This window comes from Gambusia affinis, linkage group LG14 (genome assembly GCF_019740435.1).
Source record: "Gambusia affinis linkage group LG14, SWU_Gaff_1.0, whole genome shotgun sequence".
Classification (NCBI taxonomy): Eukaryota; Metazoa; Chordata; class Actinopteri; order Cyprinodontiformes; family Poeciliidae; genus Gambusia; species Gambusia affinis.
Genome location: NC_057881.1, coordinates 16219042 through 16246592, shown reverse-complemented (window position 1 = coordinate 16246592; position 27551 = coordinate 16219042). Strand labels below are relative to the sequence as shown.

Here is a 27551-nt window from a genome sequence, read left to right as displayed (position 1 = left end):
CTTTTTTTTTTTTAACTTATGCAACATGTCTCTTGGTAAGGATGAGCAAAGATTCATCTTGATGCTCTTTCTTAAATAAGCCAAAACACAAGTCAGTAATTCCTGTAAGAACAAAAGTCATGTTCGTTTTAAATTTTATATATATAAATATGACTCACACTGATGACTCATGCTGCAGGTGAGAAATACTGTAAAATAACTGACATTTACTTAAGCTCTTTTCTACGTTTCCTCACCTAGCAAAACTTCCAGGACATCAATCTCTGACACAGTCACATCTAATATAGGTGACACCTTTGGGTGAGAATGTAAAGCCCAACAATAGCTGCTCCTTTCTCCTCTGAATAATTGGGTGTATTTTTAGGAATTGGCTCGGAATTGATATGGGAGACCGAGGCGCTGCTCAGTGATCCATCCAGTGGTGCCAACCTTGGTGGTCGCAGTGACAAATTTAGACATAAGGCGTTCTCTTGCACCAAATTAGATCAAGCCAATGGGCCATGAAAAACTTGTCTTTGTGTCCCTGGGAAGAAGTTAAACCCACATTGCAGGGGAAATTAAGTTCCAAACTTAGAAATGTTATAAAGACCTCTGAACATGTCCAAATTCTTCATGCGGAAAAACATATGATTGAAGTTGGAAAAATAAACCAACATGAATGGTTTTGGACCAAGAGACAAACAAGCAGCTTTTTATCTGGTTAATGCCAGTGCTAACCATCATTACAGAATACAGACCACAATACGTTTGTGACAAAATTTAATAAAATCAATTAATTGAATAAAGGGCAACTACTGAAAAACATGAAGATGTCTGCTTAAAATTAGAACAGAAAATACTCTGATAAGACAACTAAAATTGCTATAATTGTGGTAATATTACACATTCATGTACTATTCATACTATAAAATGCATTTTGAAAAACTTTTTTTTTATTTATTTATAATGTTCCACTTATTGGCATAAAAATATACTTACCACAATCATTGAACATGTCTGTTTCTCTGCCGAGCAACTCAATTGATTTGATACAGGCAGTTGATGGAGCATCCAACCCTCAAACACTGACTAAAGGTCAGCTGGTGCAGAGGAAGCCTCATAAAAAGTGCTGACAGTGTTCTCGGCTGTCATCCTTAATCCACTGACACAAATAGCTGATTCTTACCAAGTCTGGAAGACGATGTCTCAGTCCTGGCCTCAAGTGTTTGATGGAAAGGCCAGACAACTTCTGAACTAATTTTGTTTCCACTTGATTCTAAAATATGACTTCTCAATCAGCACAATAGCTCAGAAATAATGCAGATATCCAACGTTAGTAGGTACCTTTACATTTTTACCTTCACTACCAAAGCCTACATCCATCGTCACATTTTCCTAAAAGCTGAAGCATCTCATTGTTTGGGTCAAAATTGTTGCCGAATACATCGTTTATGAAGTGTATACAACAGCTCTAAGTTATTTTCTCTCTCTCTCTCTCAAAAGCTGAAAGGCCATATGAGAGAATCACCATTGGAAGTAATATGGATTGCTGTTTTATTTGTGACAGAATAGTGTTGGTGAGAAATCAGCCATGGATTTGAAAATCCAGATATTGATTGTTTTTCTTCCGTGCTCTCGTTTACTGCTTCTTTCAATACACTCATAGCAGGTGCAATAAATAATCATACACATGGGCGAGACGGTATAGTTTATTTATTGTATATTCAACTGTATTGATTTTGGATGCATTTCCTCTCCTGCTATGACAGATCAAGTCAGAATCTTGTAGGAAACAGGTTACAAATAGCACAGCAAGTGCAGCTTACCTACAGGATCATTCAAAAATGTTTTTTTCTAGATTACATCTTAGAGGTTTACAGTTTAAACCCATCTTGGTTAAGTGAGAGTCTGTCTTTTCTGGCAATGTATATGCAAAGTCTAACTACGCCTGGGCACAAACACGTGACAACTGAATATGAACCAAAATCTGTTTCATCTTTCCTGATGAGGTAATGATCAAAACATTGCAGACACAACACCTTGCAAATGTAATCATGTTCACATTTTGTCATGGTCCTACAACAAATTTCAATGTATTTTATTGGGACTTCATATGATTGTCCAACATAAAGTTTAACTTACAAGGCTGATCTTAACTACTTTCACAGTTTGCTATTTTTAGACTGTAGAAAACAACTTTGACACTTGTTGAATCATGGACTAAAAAAAACAAAAACTGACAGTCAAATGGAAATCTAAAAAGCTGAATATTCCCTGTGAGTCACCAGATGTAAAACAACACCTTCATTGCTTTTGCAGTTTAAAAAGCAGGAGGAATTTTTACGATAAACTCATTTCTGAATACCATAATACCATTTATGTGGAGATTTAATGTACTGAGATGGAGAGGATGGTGATAGTTTATCTCCGAGGCACATAACAAAGATGCAGCAGTATACGTACAAGCCTCAACAACGAGCAGATGACCTGTGTGCTTGCTGCGTTGCTGATTTACACTGGGGAATGGCCTAGCTGTGGACCACGACTTGAAAATAAATTTCCACTGATTCTTCCCATCTAATTGGGCTCAGGTTGAGATATTTTACTTAAAGGAAGAAAAAAAAAGCAGGCAAAAGAAATTTCCCTCTAGATGGGCAAAGCTGGGAGTGATTCCAAATGACTCATAGCCGTAATTGTGATGGGTTTTCAAAGTACGGAGAGTTTATTCTCATTTACCTTTGGAAACCATCTATTTTTGCACTCCTTTGTCTAGTTCTATTACATGACAGCTTCACAAAAAAATACAATTCATTTAAGTTTGTAGTTTTGTTCAAGAGATTTGAATACTTTTAAAAAGCACTGTACTTTAGTTGAGGTAAACACAGCTGTGCTGAGTGGCACCCACACACAAGAATCTGAAAACTTAAGATTTTTTTTTTTGTAGGAGGAGTGACTGACTATACTCTTACTTGTTTTGCTCATTATCCCACTGTCATTTTGCACCTAGTCTCACGCACTTCCTGGGATTATTCCAGCTCAGTGCTTGGCAGAAAACAAGTCAGCGCAGAAGCAAAACATCTACTGTTTCACCCTCAAATTTGATCAATCCCAGGTGGACCCAATTGCTTGGCAGATTGCAAGCATTGTAACTTGATCAATCACTGGAACGCACTGGGTGACATCAGTATTTGTCTGGAGGTACTTGAACATGCGAGGAGACAACTGCACAGTTGATTAAACGCCGTGCATTTAGCATAGTCTATTCTGATGTCTTTATCACAATTAGATTCAATTACTTCTGGTAAGGGGCCATTGGGCCAGATCTGCATTGTGGGCTCGTATTTCACACTGAGAGGATGCAAAACTGCCTTTAAATCATTCCACACTGGAGGTCAAATCCAGTCTCTTAATCCACTCACTCCAGCCAAAAAAAGTGACTGTTTTATTTCTTTATTTCACCCACTTAGTTCTCGTTATCACTAAGAAACTGAACAAGCACACTTAAACACTTAAAATTAGTTTCAAAATTCTTACACATATGACACAAAGTACTGATATGTGCTTTACTGCTGTCTGAAGGTGAAACATCACAAGATCAATGCAATGCTTCGTATTGCTTTTGATTGTAACAGCTAATTTAAAGTTGTGAAGCCTGTGCTGCAAAACCTTGAAGTTCTGTTGTGGCTCTGTTGGCGAGAAACTACAGCTTTGGTAATGTGTACTGACATGAACAGATTTTAATGGTAGGAAAGAAGGTGTTGAGTCATCCTTTTTTTTATCATTATTATTTACTGACAGGACGAGAGCAAGAATTACCTTTGACAGAGGAACTAAGATCTGAATCAAGCCGCCTTTTTATGTGGTGTTTAAACGAGACCAAAACCCATCATCTTTACAGCTGGTTTGGTTGGCGCGGTGGCAGCAAGTTTTGATCAAAGTGTGGCACAATTCATGGAACATTATGATCATCTCTGCAAAAAAAGAACACTAACCAACGATGTTCGTACTTGACCAAACTTTGTAAGCAAGTTGTATTTAACTACTTTACTAAATATTGTTGCTTTACATAACCAGGAATATGAATTTATTGTGTTTAAAAGTAAATTGAAGTAGAGACTGACATAAATATGATTAGGCTCTGCAGTAAAGGAACTCAATCTCATTTTTTACATTTATTTTTTTAATCCCTGAAGGCCAAAAACCAGTGGAATAAGACTACCTCCGGGATCTGTGAGGTGAAAACCTAAGGGCCATGTTTCTTCTTAACAACAGAGCAGAGTCACGTTCAATTACCGTTAACTTACAATCAATAAGATGACCTACAACACATGAGTGGAACTTGGCTGCCTTCACTGATGCCTCCATTTCTGAGAAAAAGAAAATCTTCTTCCACTATAGATTTTTGTCTTGTCCTCAGGCTGCTCAATTACATCAATAACCGCAAACAACAACACCGTAAGGAAAAAATAAATAAATAAATAAAAGAGTAAGGTGAAGTAGCTTCTCTGAGTTCAGCACCCTCTCTTTCTTGACTTTCTGCCAATAGGGCAGTAATTCTTCTCAGTTTTTTTTTGTTGTTGTTTTTTTTTTTTTTTCTGGTTGTACTGCTTTTCCCATTTCACACACTCCCTGCAATTTTGTAGCCTCCAGAGCCTGGCAGTGTGGCACTTCTACTGCATTTCCTCACTGCATATTCTGACACGATGGAATCACTGCCTAAAGGTTGGCAGCTAGCGAGATATGGCCTGTATGCTAATGGCAGCACGGGAAAGAGGGCACTTCGCCCAGCCTGAGATGGGGCCAAACCTCCATGCCAGTTTGGAGGTTTGGTCTTCTTATTACAATATCACACCAGTGTGGTTAAAAATAAGAATCATTTCATTACATTTTTCTTGAGCTGAGGAGTAATGCACTTTTAGAGGAAGTGAACGGAGTAGTGGTCAGTCATCAGGGTATAGTGCAACTTTGAAGTTAATATTAATTTATTTTTAAAGAGAATTTAATTTGTATTGTTTTGGCTAAAATAAAGTTTTTCCAACAACTTGTGAATTTGGGCTTATTATTAAGCACCCGGAGAGGTCACAAATGAGTTTTGATGGCTGTGCATCATTAGCGTTTCTTGTTTTATCCTTTCTTGTGTGAATGTGACGGAAAATCTCAGAGACACCTGTGTTTTCCTGGCCTTTTGCCGCACTTTTGTCATTATTCCAGCTTGAAAAGCGTCCCTAATCAAAGGATAATGTGAACAAGACTTTAGTAAGGTAGAGGTTCGCTGCAAATGATTAATAAATATAATACAAAGTGAGTTCTGTTGTACGTTTGGGATCACATATTCAGACGTTTTCAACCACTTGACCTGAACAAGGTTGTGAACCTCAGGTTCCCTGCCAAAAGCTTTTAGAGGTACTGGAATCTTTAAGTGTATCATGGGTACATTCCACATCTTTACACAAGCTTGAAGGACAGTGATAAAACTTTAATCCACGCTGCTTCTCTAAAAATGTTGATTTGGTGCAAAAAGTTTTAATGCTGCTAAAATTGAAAGATTTCTGTTGTGGTATTTTCCAGCAAGTAATCAGGATGCCTGTACTAGTGCATTGTAATCTCTTCATGCCAAGACCAATTCAAGATGCAAAAAAGATAATAAATATCTGCCTTAAACTCCAAAGAATATCACAGGAAAAAACAGAGAACAACATTACTACAAAGAGGAGACCTAGAATACAAACTAAGTTCTGTTGTACGTTTGGGATCACATATTCAGACGTTTTCAACCACTTGACCTGAACCTTTACCCTCATTTAAAAGTAAATTAGTTAAAGTGGTAAGAAATAACTTCAGATCCAACAAAGTTCAAGTCTGCCACAAACTAAAAGTTGCTCACGCTTGTGTCCTTACGTACAGTGAATCTAAATTAATGTCCTCATAATCAGAGAGAGGCTGCTGACTAAAAAAAGAAGTATGTTCCAAAATTAGAACTTTCAAGTTCAACTCCAATTTGCAGTAGCCCACAAAAAGTGCCCAAAAAAAGGCACTTTTCACCTTTTTTTTTTTGACCAAAAGTGCCAAAAAAAGTGTTACGGTCAGACATGGCAAAGAATGAGCTAAAGTATTGCAATGACAAGACTTATGTGTTTAACAAAACAAAATTGCGTTGGTCTGGTGAATATTGAGTGCTATCTTTTTCGGCTATTGGCAGATCAAATAGCACTTGGGAGGAGAGTAGCACCTGTGACTTCTGTCGACATCCAAGCAGCAGAAGAATTTTCTCAGAAATTGGTTTATTGCCTGAAATTTGCATGGATGTAAATGTTGTAATAGCCTAACAACAGCGTTGTTCTCCACCACATCCATAATCATCTTGGGTCTTAATTAGGAGTTGCACCACAAATCCAAGAAAGCTTTCCGCTATTACATCTGGTTGGGAGTCATTGCTCCAAGGTGTAGTGCCCGGTGATAATCATTAAACCTGTTCTTCTCAGAAGAACGCTTATGATGAACGTATCTGTGATTGAAGTCCAAGTTATCTATTCAGTCTTACTGTATTTCAGCAAGACAATTCCAAAGCTTCACCAAAGGATAGCCGATGTGCTGTTGCCCAGAGGTGTGTTACAAGCCTCACAAATTTGTTTCCACTGGTACGCCAAGGGCTGTGTTAATGTTCCAGGAGTGTGTGTGATTGAGTATTAATTCAGAGCAACCCTGTAGGGATCTCACAGCATCCATTCCCAACTATGGAGGTTGCAGACACAAGCATTGTTACTTCTTGCTTATTTCTCTGTTGATCCCGCTCATCCTGTTTAGGTTTACAGAAGGTAAGGTTACTCAGTTCAGATGCTGTTGCCAGTTGGTGAGTCTGACTGCTTTACCATATCAAAGCTGTCGTGCAGGAAGAAAACTCCTCATTATTTCAGCAACTCACATCAAGCAACTGTGCATTGGTAAAGCATATGCACGGCCAGGAAGGGTATTTGGGGAAGGTTAGATGAAGATAAGGAAAGCTTTGAAAATGTAATTAATTACTTTCGATCATTGTGCTTCACAAACCTAACATTTTTAAGTAATTTTAATTGTAAATCTAATGTAAACATATTAGATTTGCTTCCTTGTGCAGCATACAAACTACAGCAAAATAATAAGAGATCATATGTGACTTTATCCTTTTCATTTCTATTTGCTCGTATTCATCTCTTCGCCCACATATCGAACTGCCTTGAAACAATGCTTGAACTTTCCCTGTGTTCTGTGACATTTTATCACAGCCTTTCTGTCCTTTGTAGTGACAGTATGTGGGATGCAATTCATTAGCTGTGCGGGGTAAGATGCTTGGGACAGAATTTCTTTCCCCTTGTTTTAAGTTCGACAAAGTTGAACAATACAATCAGACACATGCAGATGTGTAAAGTTTAAAAATAGAACTCAAATGTAAATCCGCTGGCCAGTGAATAAAATATTTGGTTTTTGAATGCCTTGTTACTGTATACCCAGAAAAGAAAATCATTGCTGTCCACACTGTACACTGAAGTCAGTTTTTGACCCATTCTGCAGGTATCTGTGTGTGCATTGGGTAACTATAATCTGCAGCAAAGTCATCAAGTAAAACTGTTTGTCAGTGATGTCAGGAACACTTTAGAAAGAGATTACTGTCATTTAACTGCACATTTGCAATGTAAACATTGAGCGAAATGTCATTGGAAAAGGCTCCAATAAAAAGAAAATAATTCAAAATAAATAGATGGAAGGAATTACAGTTGCAAGAAATAATCCAATCCCACCATTTTTTCCATAACGAGTAATCTAGCGTATTACTATTTCCAATCCAGCAATCAGATTAAAAGTTACTTATTCAAGTCAGTATTTGTTGCTATTTTTGTCATTGTACTTATTAAAAAATATATATTGCTGCTTTAATTTTGCGTTTCCGTGAGTGACGTCTGGTCTATCTGAAGTTAGAAATTTGACCTAGCCACATTATAATGTGCACGAGGGAATTTGTATAATAGTATGAGTGACACAAATTTAACAATGGAGGGAGGAGAGAAATAAACGTAAACGCTTTATTTTAAGTCTGTGTTAGTTAAAGATGGCTACATTTAGGTTTGTTGTAACCTCTCCGATGGCAACAAATGCTATTCTGGCACCCTTGAAAACTGGGGACACAGAAGTTGAGTGATCTCATCCAGCAGATTAGTGGAGAGACCAGACGCCCTCTAGTGGAGGATGGATCCATTACAAGTTGTTTCCAAAATAGGTTTAGCAGCTATTAATGACGTACAAATCACAATTTTCTTGAAATACGCTATATTAATGCAACATGAAAAAAAAAGAAAACTTTCCAACAATTTTTCTCACTGTACTTGCATTGCTTTTAGGCTTATGCCAACTAATATGAATTTATAGTTTTGCAAACCTGTTATTTTAACTGTCAATTGTGAATCTATTTTTTTATTTTTACTATCAACACTTGTAGTATGAAATTAACTTATGACAACTGCATAGAATCTTTTAGTATAATAACAGTCTTCAAACTATCCAGCTCCCACAGTTGAGTTAATGTCAATTAGCTCCGTATATCTCCACCTCTATCATCACATCTCATTACTGTTTAACTCAGGAACTTATGGTTAGTATGTCTGAAAAAGAAAGATTAGGACAGTTAAAACATGAGGATAGAATAAGGATGTTTGATACAGCAGCTGTGTTAAATGAGAGGGGATAGACAGAGAGGAAAAGACAAGCGCGTAGATTACAATTCAGCTGTTTATCATATAAATGAAGGGTCAAGTCCATCTGGGCCAAGGGGAAAAAAATTGGCATTTGGCAAGCTGATGTGTCTCCTTTCTCAGTCTATGCCAGTAATCCACATCTTTTCACTCTGTCACATGCAACTTTGCATGTGTCCATTTGGTGGGCTCATGTTCTCAGTTCATTTAATTACGTTCAACATGATAAGTAGCAGGGATGACATGTTTTACATACATCAGTGCCCAAACTGCACAATACTCTTACAGATATAGTTTCGGTCAGAATTTTAAATACACTCATCTGGAGCATGTATACCAGATAATGTGATATTGTTTTATAAAAGAATAATTTTTGCTTACTTCAACCATTTTTTTTTCCCTGGGGTGGAATAGGTGTACAATACAAACTGCTATGAATCAACTGCAAAAACACAAAATTTTAAGTATTTTTCTCTACTTTTTTGTGCAAATATCTTAGTATCAAAACAGGCAAAATAAACTTACAAGTAACTTTTCGGAAAGATACGAGTTCCCCGAGTTCCATTGGCAGGTTTCCTCCCATGATTTTATTTTTTTTTTAAGTTGAATTTTTTGAAATTACAAAATCTGTTAACTTGGTCACGATATTCACATTTCTTTAGCGGCACCTGAACATGTGGGCTGTACACAGGGGGCAGAGTAAACGCAAAATAAAAGAAGTGGAAACTCAAAACTTTGAAAATAAATGACTAAGGCCACAATCCAAAAACATAAAACAAACCAGCGAGAACCAGAGGCATTTTGCACTAAAGTAAGTAAGGTGAGTACTAAGTAAAATAACTGTCAATAGCTATCATTAGCTGCTTTTAAAGGAATAGCCAAAGGGCCCCTTTTAAAGGAACTAAAAGCCTATTTCAGCTAATCTAGGCTGCATTTCCAACAGGGTTAAAGGTACATCATGAATTTGATAAAATGGGTTTTACTGATGTGTGTCAGTCCTCCCTGGGAGGAGAGTTGCCAGGAGCTGCTATTGGTAAGAGTAGCTTGGAAGTAAAAATGGAACTGCATTTTAGCTGTAGTAAGTAAAAAAGAATTTATTTATTTATTTTATTTTATTTACACATTTGTAACACATAGTGGGTAGCTTTGGTAGTAAATGACTTTGGTATTTTATATATGTACCTTAAGATTAATGTTGTAAAACTGCACTGAACTTATTAGACAGAGAAAAGAAAAACAGTGATGAATTTTGTAGCTCTACATAAACTCGCTTGACACACCAAATGTGCACTGTTGAGTCACTTTTTCGACTGCAGAGTGGTTCGTCTCTCAGATTGTTTTTCCAGAAATTTCAAATTTGAGAATTTTTCTACTTATTCCTCAGTTTGATCTGTCCTTGAAAACCGTAACGGCTTTTTTTTACAAGCTTCTACGGTTGAATAAAATGAAATAGTATGACTCTGCTAACTTGATATGCAACAAAAGACTGAAATTAAAATCACAAATTGCAAAGAAATCGTGTCCTCAAAGTCACATTCTATGACATTTACTCTGAATACACTCAATTTTTCTACCTAAGACTTTTCAATTCCATTCAAGCCACTGACAAAGAAGCCTTGAGATGCTCATCACTCTTGCTCTCTTTGTTTTTCTCCTCTGTCGTGGTGCCTTTCCCCACTTTCTTTCACCTTTGTTTTCTAATACTTTGGATGAGGAAATGATGAGGGAGAGGCAACGAATGACAGGAGGGACATCCACCCATCTGCTGGCCGATGCATTATTGATCTCCAGCTCCCATTAGAGCGAAAAAGTGAAGGTTTCTGACCAAAACCCACTGGTTCTAGTGCACCAAAATAGCTCACATCTATCGGTTTCTCCCACAAACAACCACATATAGTATGTTTACCTCTTGCCAGCGATTTCAATATACTTGTCTGAAAAGGTAAGCTTTTATCTCTGTTACAATTTTACTATAAGCCCCTGCGTTATTATGCATTCTCTAAATTAATTTTGGACAAAACAGCACCTGATATATATATATAACTCTAGGTCCTCTGAAAAAAAGTCACTCCACAAATTCCCTTTCAACTGTTAGAAATAAACCAAAAACCATCTATGAATGGTAAGCGCTTTTTTTTTTTTTTTTTTTTTTAAAGACATGCTGTAAGATGGCTATACAAGTTGACAGGATGCGTGGGGGACCACTGCGGGCAAATTAGACACTAGATTAATTATATTGAATATGTTGCCATACTGCAACACAATATAAATGTCCTCATCGCCAGCCTGTCTGCAGAAAACAGATGAGTTCATAAACAGTCAGTGGAGGACGGTCTGTGTCCTGAGGCGAAATGAATCTCAAAGTGAGCTGTATGCATATGTGTGTTGCTGCGTGTGATAAAAAGTACCGCGTCTATACATTAGTGATGAAAGAGGTGAAGAGTTAAGTGACGTATCTTATAATTTGGGCTGGCACGTATTTTTCCATGCATGTGCTGTATCCCGTATGTGCTCTCTTTCCTTCGGTGCGCACTTGATCCAATAATTTTGTCACTCGACTGTTGTGTAACCAGCCTGTTTTGACACTTTAATTATGTCCCCTTGTCCTCTCACGCTTGGGGTCAATGCTCTGACAGGGCAGCTCATAAATAATTTGGAGAGAATGCCATTCCCATACCATAAAACTAAATGGCAGAATTTCAAGCTAAATTTGACTACAAGTGGATTTATAAAGTCCACCTTCAGGGATTATAATGTGAAACAATGGAGCATGTCACATTTCCTATACAGTCACCCGAGGGCTCTTAAATACAACGGGGAGAAAGAAAAAAAAAACATTTCCACCAATGGTGGACTGTTCTTGCTTATTTCACCCTGGCTTTCATTACTTTCTTATTAAACTCTTACTTTTATTGATGTGAGCCTGGTTTCCAAGGACCTTTTCATATAAGATGGAGTTCGTGCTACAACTTTGAACCAGAATGTGGCTGGTTTGTTCAGGGTCTTGGCAAGGTTCTCAGAGGTATGTGAAGAATGTAGTTGGTTCCTGATTGATTGCATTAATGTATCTTAGTACTTTAATGCTTAGATCAGGCCTAAAAAGCAAACACAACACAACCCCATAGGCGTGTCCGCTCCAATTCGACTGATTAACTTCAACTATAGGTCTGACATATTAAAGTAAACCAGACATTCTTTTTATTAAGATTTTATTGCTTTTGTATTTAGACCACCATTTTGATGAGAAGTGTAACCTCTCTCATTTTAGCTTTTGCTTAGCGTCTTCCAGCTCCATTTGGTTGCTTGTTTTAACGACCGAGCGAGTCAAGTGCTCGAGTGGAGCCACGACTGCATGCTTGTTACAGTTTGATTAACTTTTGCACTCTATTTACTTTATTTCCTCAACAGGTTAAAGTATCTACTTCTCTGCAATAATTAGAGTAACAACTTTACATTGTACATTCTCATTTGGCTTTCTCTGTGCTGCATGTTTTGCAGGCTTATTAAACACGCCTCAGAAGCCCAAGCTCGACTCGACCATCAAGCAAATCATCCTGGCCCGCTCAAGCCATAAATCTGAAGTCTAGTTGTTGTGAGCATCAAACGGAGTATACTGAGCTGTGCAGCTGCACATAGGTTAGGACTATATTGCCTTGCAGCAAGGCATATCATGACAATACCACGGAGAGAATCTTGTTCCAACACAATAACCGTAGCAGAATCGACAAGCATAGAATGATCTTGCATGCAGATGAATCACGATGTTGGCTGAGGGTCATTCCCGGTGACACGTTCTGCCAGATGGAGATGTGTTTGCAAGGAAAACTATAAATAAATTGTTATTTATAGTTACATAAATAATTTATTTGTAGTTACATAAATTATTTATTTATGGGATCAATGGGATCCCATTGTGGATCAATGGAATCCCACAATGGGATCATTGTGGGAATGTGCTACTGAATTACACTGGTGATTTCAAATCTTAAATCAAAGCCTTGAAACGCACACAAAAACAATTAATTGGTTGGTTTCTTAAAAGGTAAATAGAGGATCCAAAAAAGGGAAATATGTACTTCTTGGTTATAATCCTAATATTGCACAATAGGGTTAGTAAACTAGTAAGTTTTATTGGTCCGCTTAGAAACTACAAACAGCAATTGGGCGGGGTGGGGGGGGTGGGGGGGTAGACATCTGGATTTTTTTTCCTGGTTCTTTCAACAACAATGATTTAGATAATATTAGGGAATGTGCTCTAATATAGACTGCTACAAGCATTCAGATGGAAAAACAAGACTGTATAAGAAGCGACAAAAAAGTCAGCCCCTGCAAATTGTTGAGGATTTCATTAAGTATATCAGCGTGATAAGTCAGATATTAAGAGCTTCACATCCTACCCTGATGTATTTTTGGAGCATTTTGCCTGTGGAACGTGAACAATCCACAGGAGAATAGTTAAAAATACATCTCTCACTGAAAGTGCGGGATCTATAGAGACTACACGATCTGTAATGATTACCCTAGAGAGGAAAAAAAAACATGCAATTGAAGATACAAGATACTGTGAATAGTAGGAACACGACACAGATGAAATATGGATGGCTAGATATACGGACTTGTTCTGACTTTAGGAAGAAAACTTTTCAGGTCATTCAATTACAAATTGTGGTCATGATTCTCCATAAATTCTAACAAAACGCAAAAGCACCCCAGTGTCGCAGTCTTGCTCCCATCGGTGGCTCTCCCCTCCCACTGCTCTTCTTTTTTCACTATGGAAACCTGTAAATAGGGCCATTCTGAGTGGAACAAGCTTCAGGATGAATTACACTGTATAGTCTCTACAAGTCACGGCAGGAGTGTAATGATTTTCCCGGATTTCATTTTTTTTCTCCCCATGTCTGTTCCTGTTTCTGTATCACCATGTGCCATAGGAAGTGCTTGGCTGAGGTATAGGAATGAAGGATTACATTTTTTCCTCTAAAAGGTCTATTGCTTTGAAGGCTAATAAACTCAGTTTCAGTTGGGAAGAGGAGAGATAACTTTGTCCTTGGCTCACTCATAACCTCATCAGAATTGCTCAATGAATCACAGAGTGCTATAACTCATTGGAGGGGCTGCCGTGATACAGTTAAGAGCCATCCTTAGAGGAGACGGGATGGGGAACTAAATATTCTGGAAAACGTGTAAAAGAAACATGTTAGTTGGCACATAAAATGGAACTGCCCAGAGTGTCTTGCAAATAACTTTATACCCCTTGAACCTTTCCCCATTTTGTCATGTTGTGACCACAAACATCATTGTATTGTTACAGACCAGCACAGAGTAGTGTATAACCGTGAGGTGGGATGAAAATGGTGGCAGGCTGCGGAGATGATTCAATTGCCAGGCGTTGTAGCAGAGACATCTAAAAGGGTCCCTCAAGGACCACACTTGCCAATATCCGTTGTAGAAAGCACCTCTAGCTGCAATTACACCTGCAGGTATTTTGGGATATACTGCTATGAGTGTGGAACACCTTGAGACAGAAATTCATGCCTATTTCTTTTTTGAAAAAAATAGCTAAAGATTTGGTGACAAGTGTCTGTGAACAGTAATTTTCAAGCCCTGTAGCAGATTTTACATTAGGCTAGTGTGGACTTTAACTGGGCCATTATAACGCAAATGCTTTGACTAGCACATGCAAATTATTAATGTGTTGTGATGTTATGTACAATTATTTTGCTAGGTACTCCATTTCATTAATTCCTAAGAAACAAGTAATGCAAGATAGATAAGATGCCAGAACTGAATTTTGTGTTAACAGCCATGGCCGAAGATAACAACAGTGGAATTAACATTTCACAGTTTGACCTGGGTCACCACTGCTCGAAAACACAAAGCCAACAAAAAATTGTCCCTGTTTAAAAATAATCCTAAAGGTCCCCCATGCCAGCCCCTGCAGACACACAGACTAATGTTGCCATGTGAAGACTTTCCAGCTTAACTTGTCTCAGACAAACTCAGTAGGGGCTGAGCTCTTACTTGTGGATGAGAACTGTGCTGCAAACAGACTTACACTGTGAATTAACAGGATTAAATGTTTTAAGAGGCTTGTCAGGTAAACCTCAACCTGCCTGCCTAAACACCGAGACTGACTCTGAGCTACTTTCAGCCACTTTCAAGTCTCCAACTATCTCATCCATGACTGGCATATCAGAGAGCAGCCACAGCACACGGCGCGGCGGTACAACACAGCAATTTGGCATGCACGGCTAACCAGCACCTGGCAGCGTACAGCAGGGGAGCCGTGCACCTGCACAGTCACAAACAGGCAAGATGAAACAAATGCAAACAGAGGGTTTAGGTGTTATACTTGTCTAACATTCTCCTGGCTTTTGGTTTTGCAAAGTGTTACCCCCTTAACGCTTGCCTCCCCCTCCTCCATTTCTGTTCCTCTACGGCAGGAGACATGTAGAGTACATATTGAGGAGAGACAGATAAAAGCTCCCACTCACACAGAACTGATATAAATTCACAGAACCAGCAAAAAATAAACAAAAAATGCTTTCAATATATTTTGTCTGTTCAAGCAAAAAGAATAAAATACAGAAATACAGAAGAAATACAAATATACAAGAAATATACAAGAACAACCTGGCAAAGCAATACTGTTTGGAAAAATATAAGATAAGTCAATTAAGTTTATACTTAGAAATTAAAATGTAATCTTACACAACAACAAACAGGAAATCAGAAATTTGAGTTGTGTGCTTGTCTGATCCCTAGCTTGGTAGATTAAAATAGTCTAATTCCTTTTTTTATATTTTTTTACATGCATTTCTACTCATTAGAATAACTGATTGCCAACAATTAAAATGGGTGTGGTGGAAAATCAAGTAAGGCTACCTAGGGACCTCCTCCACTGTGTCAGTCTTTGATTAATGAGCAAGGAGAGATAACGGTACACAGTGTGGAGTTCTGCAGAAGAAATCCTATGCCACCAATTAATATTCACATTTTCTGAAGCTAGACCCATACCACTCTCATATCCTGTCATATTATTAAAAACCTTTTGCAACAATTTTTATTTAATTATATAAGGTTCTTGACAGTTTGAGAATTAGGATCCAGTCATATTGTGCAATGCATATTGGCCAAAATTTCTGCATATTTTGTCCCCTGCTATTGATTCTTCTTTGTATTTAATTTAAAAATCAAATGCATGTCAGTGCAACCACACACATCAAATTCAATTGCAAATTTCTGGTTTTACAATTTAAGCTTGACTTCTACTTACAGTTCACTCCATGAGGAATCACGATTCGGATGGTCTGCTATAATTATGTGACAGTACCTTTAAAAAGTAATCATACTTTAACTTTTTCAGCAGCGTGAGCCAACTTTTCCTTTCGCTCACTGTATTTTGGCGCTCCATGTGTGTCTAGTCCATAATGCTCTAATATAAACTAGGTAACCCTCCACAGGCTAGAGGCTTTTAGGTCAAAATAGGTCGTTTGATTAATCTTTATTTTGTAACCGCTCAAATTTTCAGATTAATCACATGTGACGTTGACAGCCCTACGCTGGAGAAAGCCAGGCATGGCTCATCACCAGGCCTATACCATCCTTCCAGTTAAGCATGGTAGTAGCAGAAGCATCTTTCTCCTCATCTTTCCCTCTATGATAGACCCCTGTACAACTATCACTGCTAGGTTTTGTATTCAAAATTGAACCGAAATGGACAGGGAAACCTGAAACTAAGAGTTTGAGAAAGTGTACAACTTTGAAATGAAAAACGTGGAAATCCAGACGATAACATGAAACTACAAGCAGAGGAAAACAGCCTTAAAAGCCCAGACACCTTCAGACAGAGCAACAGTGAAATGACTGTGCCTGTTAGTACACAGAGGCAGAGTACGGTTGTGTTGCAGTGGGTGGTATAGTCACATATCACCTCAAAACAGTGGCACACTTGTTCTGACAGTGCTTGGATCTACCTCTAGATTATTAATACCTCACCCAGGGGAGGGAATAGCTCACAGCTAGTATGAAAAGGTCTGTGAAGAGATAGTAGACCTAGTGCCTCCATTATTAACAATGCAACTTTCACATCAAGACTGCTCATCATGTATAGAGTGCCAAATACATAACCGGGATCAAACAATTTGAAACAGAGGGAAGGTTTTATCGCCACCAAAACTGCATGACTCCAGTTTTTTTCTTCTTTACTTTGCGCCAATATTTCATATCTATTTTGTGCAATTTTATATTTTTCCTGCATTTCTAAAACTGCCTAACAAATCGGTGTATACAAAAGAACGATGTAGCACATGTAGCAGCTCCCATTTTGCTAAATTTGGAAACTTTCTATGAGGAAATTCCTTGGATTCATAACAATCATAGCAGCAGATAATTTATCAATTCACCGCAATGACCAAAGAAAGGCCAATGCAGTTAACGATTCAGCTATTTTTGCTATATTTTTGAATAATACACATGTTGAAGATTGGCAAGAAAATTGAAACTCATGTTCATAGATTGGATTGCTGGCACGATAAAAATAGTAATCTAAACCAGAACACAATCTGAAAGCTGTTTAAAGAAACATTTAAGACAGGAATAAACCTACATTAAATGGGAAAAACTAGAGAACATCTGAAGCACATTGCAACACCATTGTTAGGCAATTAAAAAATAGGATTCTTGATGAGTAAGACAATGTACACCACAAATGCTTTCGAAAATGAATAAGTTGGTCTTTATTCCAGGAATAAGAACAATTGAAATGTGTGATGGGAGATGAATGCAAATATATTTTGAATAATGGGTTCCACAAATAGAGAAGTCCTTGGGTTACTGCACAGGACAGTGAGGTAAACAAAAATGTTTGAACTAAGCAGCTGCTTTGCAAATTCACATTATTAGACACAGTATGCAAAAGGGTTCATTAGATGGTCTAGTGAAACAACTGTTCATCATGACTTTCTTTGGTAGAGTGTTTTCAGGACTTCTGCAACTTGTACATTTCGATCAAGCAAAAAAACAGATCTTTTGAGGTGCAGGGGTCTAATGAACGTGCAGAGCAGGGGTCCCCAAACTCGGTCCTCGAGGGCCGGCCTCCTGCATGTTTTAGTTCTCTCCTTGGTTTAACGCACCTGAATCAGATGATGGCTCGTTAGAAGGCCTCAGAAGAACATTGACGTGCTGAAAAGGTTGTTGGTGCCACCAGGGAGAGAACTAAAATGTGCAGGATGCCGGCCCTCGAGGACCGAGTTTGGTGACCCCTGGTGTAGAGTTTCTTTTTTTTTAATATATAAATTAAATGTAGAGACAACTTCCAGGAAACACGCAGAAAGAAAAAAAAATGCAGCACTGATAAAATATACCTGTAGGCGACCATAACTTTGACTTTGTGTAAAACCCAAAGCTTTTAGGGGTGACATTGGCTGGTGGGCCAGTTTTCAGACATTTATTTCTTTCTGTAGCATGTTTTTCGTGGCTGATCTTTGAAATTTGTATTGCCCGGGGAGTCGGGGAAATGTGAAAGCCAATCTAAGGAATTTGATTTCCCATGGTGATGCTGTCTCAGAGGTGTGGATCTTTTTAAAGGAGGAAAGGTAAAGCATCTTAAGGAAAAGCAGTAAACCCTTATCCCAAGGGCTTTGCCTAACTTCTGACCCTAGGAAACAAATTGAGAAAGTAAGGTTGAATCTGATACTTGGAGGGACTGAAACACCAGCAGTGAAGGCGTATATAACATAAAAAAAATTACATTCATGGTCTGTAACTGTCTTAAGCTTTCAGAGTTCTGTAAATTACTAGATTTTTGCCTACATCCCTGCAACATTAATGACGATACAGATGTATGAGTATGACGCAGCTGCAACACAGTTGCACTGCTTCAGTGTCAGAATGAGTAAAAACCGAATTAGAGCTTGTGGTAAGAGCTTATACGAGGAATATGACTCAAGACTAAAATGTAGAAAAAGTTCTAAAGGCTGGACATTTCTTTACTTATACACACTTAAAGTACAAATACTTTTAGTTAGTCTATGACAGATCTTCCTACACTGGCAGAAAGGAAAAAACAATGCATGGAAGGATGCCCGTGAAAAAATATATATTAAGCAGAATGAAGTCAGCAAATTCAATCATTTCTCTATACTCAACTTTCCCTTATCCAGACCTTAAGAAATACTAAAAATTCCATAAAGGACTTTGAATTGTCCCATTGATGAATGTGCTTGCCTTACAAATAGACCCAATGTGACCTACATTTAATATTTTCAGCAGACTTATCATGACTGCATAGGAAGTCTGAATTAATCGGAGAAAGTAGCATAGTATGCCAGCATTTTCAAAAGAGCTATTTAAAATTAGTGATGATCAAGCTCCACGACTTCAAACAGTCCAAAATCAAGATTTCAGTTTTCTAAACCTCCGAATAAATAGTCAGAGTAGGGTTTCTTCTGAACATCTCTTGCATCACAAATCATCTTACTGTGATTTTTAAAAAAAATTAATGTAAAATATTTTTATGGAATAATATTCATCAAACGTATTTTGTCTGACGTAAAGACGATTTAGCACTTAGTAAGAATACCAAATTTTTAAAGATGGATTTGCCTCTTGACTGCAGAGTAGCTGGGAGTCAGATGAATCATTGTTTAAGAGAAAGAAGAGAAGAAAGAATAACCCATGCCAGCTTAAGGACAACATTGTTAGTCACAGGAGGACTCGGGGAGTCATGCACCACTCAGTGTTATTTCTCTCCACCCTATCAGCAGCCTTATCACTCTGTATCTTACTTCCACCCTGTTTCACTCGCTTTTCTATAGGAACTTCTTATCTCCCAGAGAAGAGGTCTTTGGTAACCGCAAGTCCACCGAAAGGATCATTGAGTCTAGTTGCGAGTGTGAGAGTCACACTGGGATGGTGCAATATCATAAAAACACATTACTGAGAAGGCCAGAGTGGAAAGCTTGGCACGGTATGAAATACAATGAGAAAACCACCTGGGATGAACCAGATACTTATCGGTCCTCCTTCACGTCTGTTCCTTTCGAACATATTATCACACTTTCTCCTTTAGGTTTTACTCTTCAGTTGATTAAGCTATTTTTTTTTGCCCTGTCCTTCACCTGTCTGCCAAACTGAAATCCAGTGATGCACACTAAAGGAAAAAAAAAACTGCACAGTGAGTGCCAAAGAAAGCACAAACAGCCAGGAGATTATATTCCCATTAAAATCTTGGCTGCTCTCACTCTTATTGACATGGCAGAGATCCTCGCCACTGTGAGGGGCAAACAGGAGAACGTGTGTATGAGTATGCACACAGAGGCTCCACGGCGGCTCCGTGCTTTAATTCAAACATCCGGCTAGCGAGAAGGTCTGGTTTTGCCGGGGTCTCTTGACAGCCTCGGAATCACCTTGCAACACTGCGAGGGTATATCAAAGCTTTGAGGCTCTCGCCTTTCTGCACACAGAGAGCCGAGCTGTGTCGCAGAGGCAGCGGTGTGTACTTACGCTCGCCGAGAGTGTGGTATGGGTAAACACGCCCAGCAGGTGCATTCACAAACGTGCTGAAGGGACAAAAAAAAACCAACATAAAAGTGTGCATAAAGCACTTACATACAATTCCAAATACACACTCTACTTTCACAGCCAGGAGAGTTCCCTGTGAAATGCCGATGTTCACCCCCCCATGGACTTAACTGCATGTGTCGAAGATATGTCAATACATGTGGGAGTGTGTACGGTCATTTCCATGTGCTTTATTAAAGATGGGGCCTATTTGCATTTCTTAGGGAGGATAATGTTACAGAAAGAAAACGACATATTATCAAAAAGATGAGACGAACCATAAAACGTGCGTTTTAAAACTGCTTTACGACTTACTGTGCAGTTGTCAAAGCAACCAGAAATATAAGTGGTGTAGTATCTGACATATCTCAACCCATTTCTTACCAGCAGGGCTTTCAAAAGACATCCAATATGCTTAAAATGCATCTCTGATTTGACAGCGGCACAGCTGCACAGCAGGCTGCAAGATCTATCGCAATGTTTTTTCTCATTATCCACAAAATAAAAAGGTCATCTGCTTCCTTTATGTCATTCTAACTTTTATAACCTCAATTAACACGGAATCAACATCTGTTGGTCATTATGGATGTCTCAATTTTCTCAGAAAGTCACATTGGGAGGTTTATCATCCTGATTGCTGTTGAAGATTTGGGAAACAGCTGAAACCAGAAATGCACCGAGTACAGTTTATGTGACTAAAACCACTTATACTTGTGTGAGCTGTTAAATTTATACTTCTTTTTGATAATATCTATAATTGGAAAAAACATAAATTAAACTGTGTACTCAAAAGGTTGTCTAGGTTTTTCTTTTTTGTGTGGAAATATTTATAGACATTGAACATTTTTACATTTTGTTTCAACTGTTTCACAAAATATGTTTAAAAATTAAAGTCTCGAATGAAGACATGTACATTTATTGATCCACCTTCGATAGCCCTAAATAGGATTTTGAAAATGCTTTCAGAATTCAACTAATTAGCAACCAGTACAAAAGTTTAGTTTAATCTCACTATAAAACCAGCTTTTTTTTAATGAAGGGCTCAGAGGTTTGTTTGAAAACTTTAATGGTTAATTTGTAAAACAATATAGAAATACTGTTTAGTCTAATGTATCAATCATGGCCTGAGACATGGCCATCAACTTCAATCATAAGGAGAGAATTATGATTCTCTCCTTATGAGAGAATCATAAGAATAAAAAAAAACATGGTAGCTGCAGGAATTTGGTAATCCTGGTACAATAAAGAAGACATATTAGAATTTTGTAGAAGAAGGTGCTCTGATCAGATGAAACCAAGAGGCTTGCACAATATATCGGCATTAACATTAGTACTGGCCGATATTAGTTATTTTTACATATTAGTACCTATCCGATAAGTAAAACTGGGCCAATATTACCAATCAATAATGGGGTTGGCCAGGTGATATTTGTTTGGCCACATGTGATATTGATACAGCACAGAATTGTGGGGTGTTTAACTGAAGCAGAGAAGCAATATAGACAGTGTCATAAGTTTTTCGCAGACATGAAATATGCTCTGTGAAAAAATAGCACTGCACGTAACCCTGAACATTGCCCAAGTGCCCCCATTGAGGCGTGAGATAAAGTGCTTTTTTTTAAATGTGGTTGTTGCTCACTTGTCTTTCTCAGCACCTCTGGAGAGAGGAGTCATTTGTGTTGGAACAACATTTCAGTTATGAGTAATTAATCTGGGGAAATTTGCATCTGTTAAAGCAGGTGCAATGCAACCCATGCGTCTGGGGAGAGACGCTTCTCTTTTGCACCGGATCGCAAATGTTTATCTTTTGACTACGTATCATGTCCTGTTCATGTGCAAATCAAGGATGAAACTAGGAAACTCAAAGTAATATTAGGCATTTCGAACCAAAAGTTGGCCTTGTTTTCATTATGAAACATAAAACTGTAGATTATTAATGAACATTTATTATAGGATTTTCTTATCTACATCTTACAGTTTATATCTGAACGGTCCTCGTACTCCTGATTTGTCCCTCTTTCTCGCTTGTTTCCAGTGTTTTGACCCTGGCTGTTAAAGTACTACTGTCTCCTGCCGCCTCACTCTCCGCTGTCCACTAATAAGTAATCAGTCTGAGAGCAAAAGATATCGATCGGCAAAGTCCCACACCTTGGCTCCCTGGGAAAAGTGGGGGTGGAGGTCTAGCTACACAACAAAGGCTGGCAGACAAGGTTTTAGAAAGACAAACACCATCATCAAACGTGGTGTTAAAGGCATTATCAACTTTGCTTTTTATCTTTGTCTCATCACAACAGTCTTGCCTGGGCTCTCTTCTGACGGGTACACCTCACAGTCTGTAACTTCCTCATTTTTCTGACATGTCTTTAAGTCAGCAATTTTAATTGAAAGCTGCAGTCGAGAGTGGAAGAAAATATTTTATTTCCTACATTCACCACTTCAAGAATGACATCATAGGTTAAACTAAAAGTTAAAAGTCTCTATGAGGCAGTAACTAAGCTGTAAGTTCATAAACCTGAGTTCTATTCATCACACTTTACTTTTGCTTGGTAAAAAATGTGAAGGACTCATTAGTTTCACGCCTGTTCCCTCCAGACATTTCTCAAAGTCAAACTGACCCAGAAGAACTTTAATAGCTATTTTTCCCTCTTTTTTTTCTTTTTTTTATTTCACTGAAAGCAAAATTGCAGCTATGGAGTTAACTCAGTTTTCAAACTATTAGCCCCCACTGTTTTTACCTCTAATTCTCAGTGGGATATGTCCTTCCATTTGAGCCCCTCATGGCCAGTCACTGGAGATGAAATGAGAACTTTTTTTGGATGCACACTGTTATAGCAAAAATTTAGCCTGATATAATAAAATATTCTGTCTAGAATGTGTTTTGTGTTTTAATTAAGTTATAATTAGGCACAATCGTGATTCTGTTACCAAGGTATACGTTTTATTTAAAAAGCAGTGGTTTCATAACCTCTAAAACTTCAACAGCAATTCTACAGTTTGAAACCCTGTTAGTGTGATACTGGTCATAGTGACCAGAGTAATTGTTCTCCTCCTTCCTGTTGCTGCACAAGGTAAGACAGCTGACTGAAGGAAGGAAATTCTTCTACACATTTGCCATTATTAAGAAGACATGTAAAAAATTACCTTGTGCACTGGTTAATTGAACAGGCAATTCATGCTGTTCAATTCAGCAATGCAGCTAATCTGCCTGATTAATGAGTCAACAGCAGCTTGTTCCTAATGTTATTTTACAAAAATCAGAACTACAGAACAGAGAACCATAGAAACAGCACTGAATTTGCCTGGTTTTCAGAATTTTTGCTGTTCAATCCTTTTGTTTTTGATAGTTTCGTAAATTTCTGAAATTGTTTGTGCCCTTTTCAATATTTTTCAATTGCTTATGTAGCAAAATCAGAATGCCTATGAATAAACTTTTTAAGCTACAATAACAGCAGTATTGTGTGCAGTATTGCTTCGTCAGCAGTGGGGTGTTAAATTTTTTTACATTTTTGATCACATTGTTTAATGATGGGGATATCGTACCAACTCGTTCCTAGTTAATTGTCAACAAAATAAATAGAAAAAAACAACTAAAACAAGATTAATTCTGTAAAATCTAGTCAAAACAAATGCTTTATAAAACTCTTGAGACTAATAATTTAAAGGCAGGCTCTTGGAACTCTAAGTTTGACGTTCTATTAGTAGAGTGAATACAATAGCCGTTCTCCCAAACTTTCTGTAGCAGAAAGTGTTAAAAGTTTAAAGGGCGGATTTCACAAAATGTGACTTCATGTCAGTTGTTGAGAACAATGATGGAAATGTATAAAAATTTAATAAGTTTATCATCTAATATAATTCTTGTTATTGTATTAAAAGAAAGATTGTGATCTAAATTGTGACAGCCAGTCTCACTGGGTATTTCAGTTGGATAAAGAGTTGACAACATAAACTGAACCTACAACATCATCCTCCATCATGAAAAAAACCGGACAGGATGGTTATCTGCCACGTATAGCGCCACATTAAAAATTCAAAAGGTCAAAAGTAAGTTCAATATTGACATGACAGACTAGTTTTAAAAGAGGAATATACATGTATGCAGGAAGCTGGCAGTTGACCTCCAGCCTGGTTCAGCTGAAGGTTTCAATCTATCAATAAGGAGTGGTTCATCTTTATGGTTGCCACATGCTTAATGCAGAGTCAATGCCTAGATGCAGTATGATTAACTGGCTGACTTTAGTGTACTATAATTATGATAGTATTGGATAGCTGGTGCCTGAAGATTAGTGTGACTATATTACTGGATTATGCTGAAGTGAATTTGATTGATCTCAGTTAATATTACTAAGACCAGATGTAAATTTCTCCTGTTTGATTCAGTGCCTTCAGACTACATTTTTAGTAATTTGGCACTGCGTAAATTAAAGTGAACGAAACTAAATTATTTATTCGACTTAATCTGAATCGGTCAATATGATTGTTTTGCATTTTTGTACAAAAATTTAATCCATTTCACATGTGAAGTGCCTTGATAATAATGTTGACTATTATGCTTATATTTTTAGACAATGCCCCTCTTAATTCTTGTTTAAAAGTTAGCAAAATGCACTTAGTAATAGTGCCATTATTGGCCAAGGGGTGCAAATCAGAAAGCCTTCAGACATACCATGCAATCTATACTTTGACAGACTTCAAAGAAGAGAAAGTGCCCTTCTGCATGGTGCAACACTGGCTTCTGGCCTTTAGGTCCCTGCAGAGAGATAACCAGACGTAGCTCTAAACACCCCCAGACAGACCCTTATCCCTCTGGCTTAATGTCCTTGTGGCTGAGGGTAATGCAGAGAGATGGATCGCCCCGACCTGTCCCTCCACACCGGGGTCCATAGCTGTGAGATTGCATGTCTGATTCTATCCTCCATCTCACTGTCTGTGACAACCAAACTCCAACCTCCTCCCTCTCTAAACCGCCCCCACCCCTCAGATCGATGTGACTCAGTGATGCGCCGTCCGTCAAATCCATGGGCTAAGCCATACACCATCTTCCCATAAGGAGTGATGGGTGCGAGACAGTGCATGAAATGGCGGTGAGGCACAGACGTACACACACGCGCACTCGTATGTGCTCACTAGTTCCTAGAACGGATCACTCAATCCCGTGCCAAATGATGAGCGTTTTTTCCGGCTGTTGTGCCATCTTTCTCCTCGGCTCTACTTCCCTGCTCGCTCTCTCCTCTCCCATCCTTGACATGTCATGATCAAATGGGTGCTTTCAGGGTTCAGGAGCTGACCCGGACTCCGGGAGGCCGCTGTTCCATCACATCATCCTTCCAGCTTGCTTTTTTTTTTTTTTATATCACTTGCTCCTTCTGTCATCGCTCCATCACCTTATATCCTCTTCTCCCACGAACAAATTTGGCCATTTTTCTTCCGTTGGCATGAGAGGGTTATGAGGGAAATGGAAGTGTGGCCACAAGCACAAAATAAAAACAAGGCTGATGCACAAAATCATTCATGAATCGATGCCAAGATAAAGATGAGTATCTTAATCTCACGTATCCTTACATATTCCTATGTATATGTGTACATATATGTATACATGTACACCCATGTGTACAATAGAGCCAGAAAAAGCCTTTAAGTCAATTATTTTTATATTTAACACTCGGTGAAACTACTATGTTCAACTACCCTTTGCTGCAATTTGTGCTGGAAGTTTTTTTTTAGGATACGTCCTTGCTGCTTTGAAGACTCAAATTTTCTTTTTTGCACCACAGGTGAAGTTAATTTAGATTGGATAGAATTGGACAGTTGTGTACACCAGTTTTCAAGTCTTGACACAGGTTCTCGCTTAGATTTGGGTCTAAACTTTGACTGGGCCATTATTAAAATACTAATATGCTTCAATCTAAGCTCTACCATTGGACACACATGCTCCTATGCTGATAGGAGCAACTCCATTTGCCCTTGTGAACGACTGTACACACAGAAACCCACATGCTAAAACAAGTCTTAACTTTTCCATCTGCTTCCTTTGGCAGTATGGCACTTCTCAAAAAAAGCCACAACTAAGAGTTTGATTTCATTTATATGTGTAAATTGTGGTTAAAGTTCATTCTAGCCCTGAATGCAAATAACACAATTTCAAATGTAAGCCATCATTTAAAGAAGGCACTGAGTCCTGGTAAGCAAGCAAACCAAGACAGCTGCTTCCTTGTGTTCACTAGATTAACCTTATAAATCAAGATAGAAATGAATTAAAAGAAAATGTACTGCCTTTGGAGTTACTCCTCCAATTATAGTTCAAGTCACCTTTACTTACTGAGCAGGAACTCAACATTCAACACTGACTCCTGCACAGTACGGGTGAGACACAAGGTTTACAGTACAGCTGTGGGAGGGGAGACGGTAGAAATAGCATACTTTATAAACACAATCGTCAGTCTGTTTAGTACTACTAAAGCATATGCTGTCTTAGATGTTCATCATTTATAGTCATTTCTCTTGAAGAACCCCTGACATTTAGATAATTTCTGCTTTTGACATTTCTAAAATAAATTGATAAGACAGCTGATTCGGGAATGAGAACCATCTTCTGCCTTGTATGTTATTACTTTGGGGGAAAAAGTAATAACATACGTTTTATTAGTAAATAAAAAGTAATTATTTATGACTAATATATGTCATTTATTAGTCATTAGTTTATTAGTTATTTATGACAAATAAATATCATTTATTAGTCATAAATAATTACTTTTTATTAGTAATAAATAGTAATTTATTACTAATAAATTAATATGTGGACATAAATGGTTGGTCAGAATTGGAGATAGCTCATAAGTTTCTTTTTGTATTTTTCTTGCCTTAACCCTTATGAATTGCCAAATTTTAAACACAAACGTTGAATCATTGTAGTTTGCAAAGATAATCTTGATAATCAGTTTTTCTTAACATAGAAATGACTCAATATGGATGCCTACAACTGAACAAGAGGAATCAATCGTGGAGACATACAAGAGAGTAAGTGCTAAATATTACTGAAAATAAAACCTCCTGTGAAGGTATATAAGGAAGGTCATGTCATGTGGCATTAACGCCAAGGCAAATAAGACTGATAGAGAGGGAGCTTGATGAAGGTGAGAGCAGGCCATCTGTGCAGCTCTTGCAATTTCTCACCTCATTGATGCACAACTACTTCACTCTTTTGCTTCTCACTTTCTACCAATCTTCTGTTAGATTGGGGACCTTCAATCTTTGCCTCACAAACTAGCGTATATTAAAGTTTAAAAAAAA

At 37.9% G+C, this 27551-nt stretch overlaps 1 protein-coding gene across 2 annotated transcripts in view; it reads right to left on the bottom strand.

Annotated features, from left to right (window-relative positions):
• col9a2 (procollagen, type IX, alpha 2) overlaps positions 1–27551 on the bottom strand; it is a 172585-nt gene that overhangs the window by 119969 nt on the left and 25065 nt on the right. Inside the window, exon 3 of one of the 2 annotated variants that reach the window (XM_044138731.1) lies at positions 20208–20263. The exons of the other annotated variant lie outside the window; for it this stretch is intronic. The gene's annotated coding sequence lies outside the window, so the exon portion shown is untranslated. The remainder of the gene's footprint in view (positions 1–20207; positions 20264–27551) is intronic. 2 annotated transcript variants of the gene reach the window in all.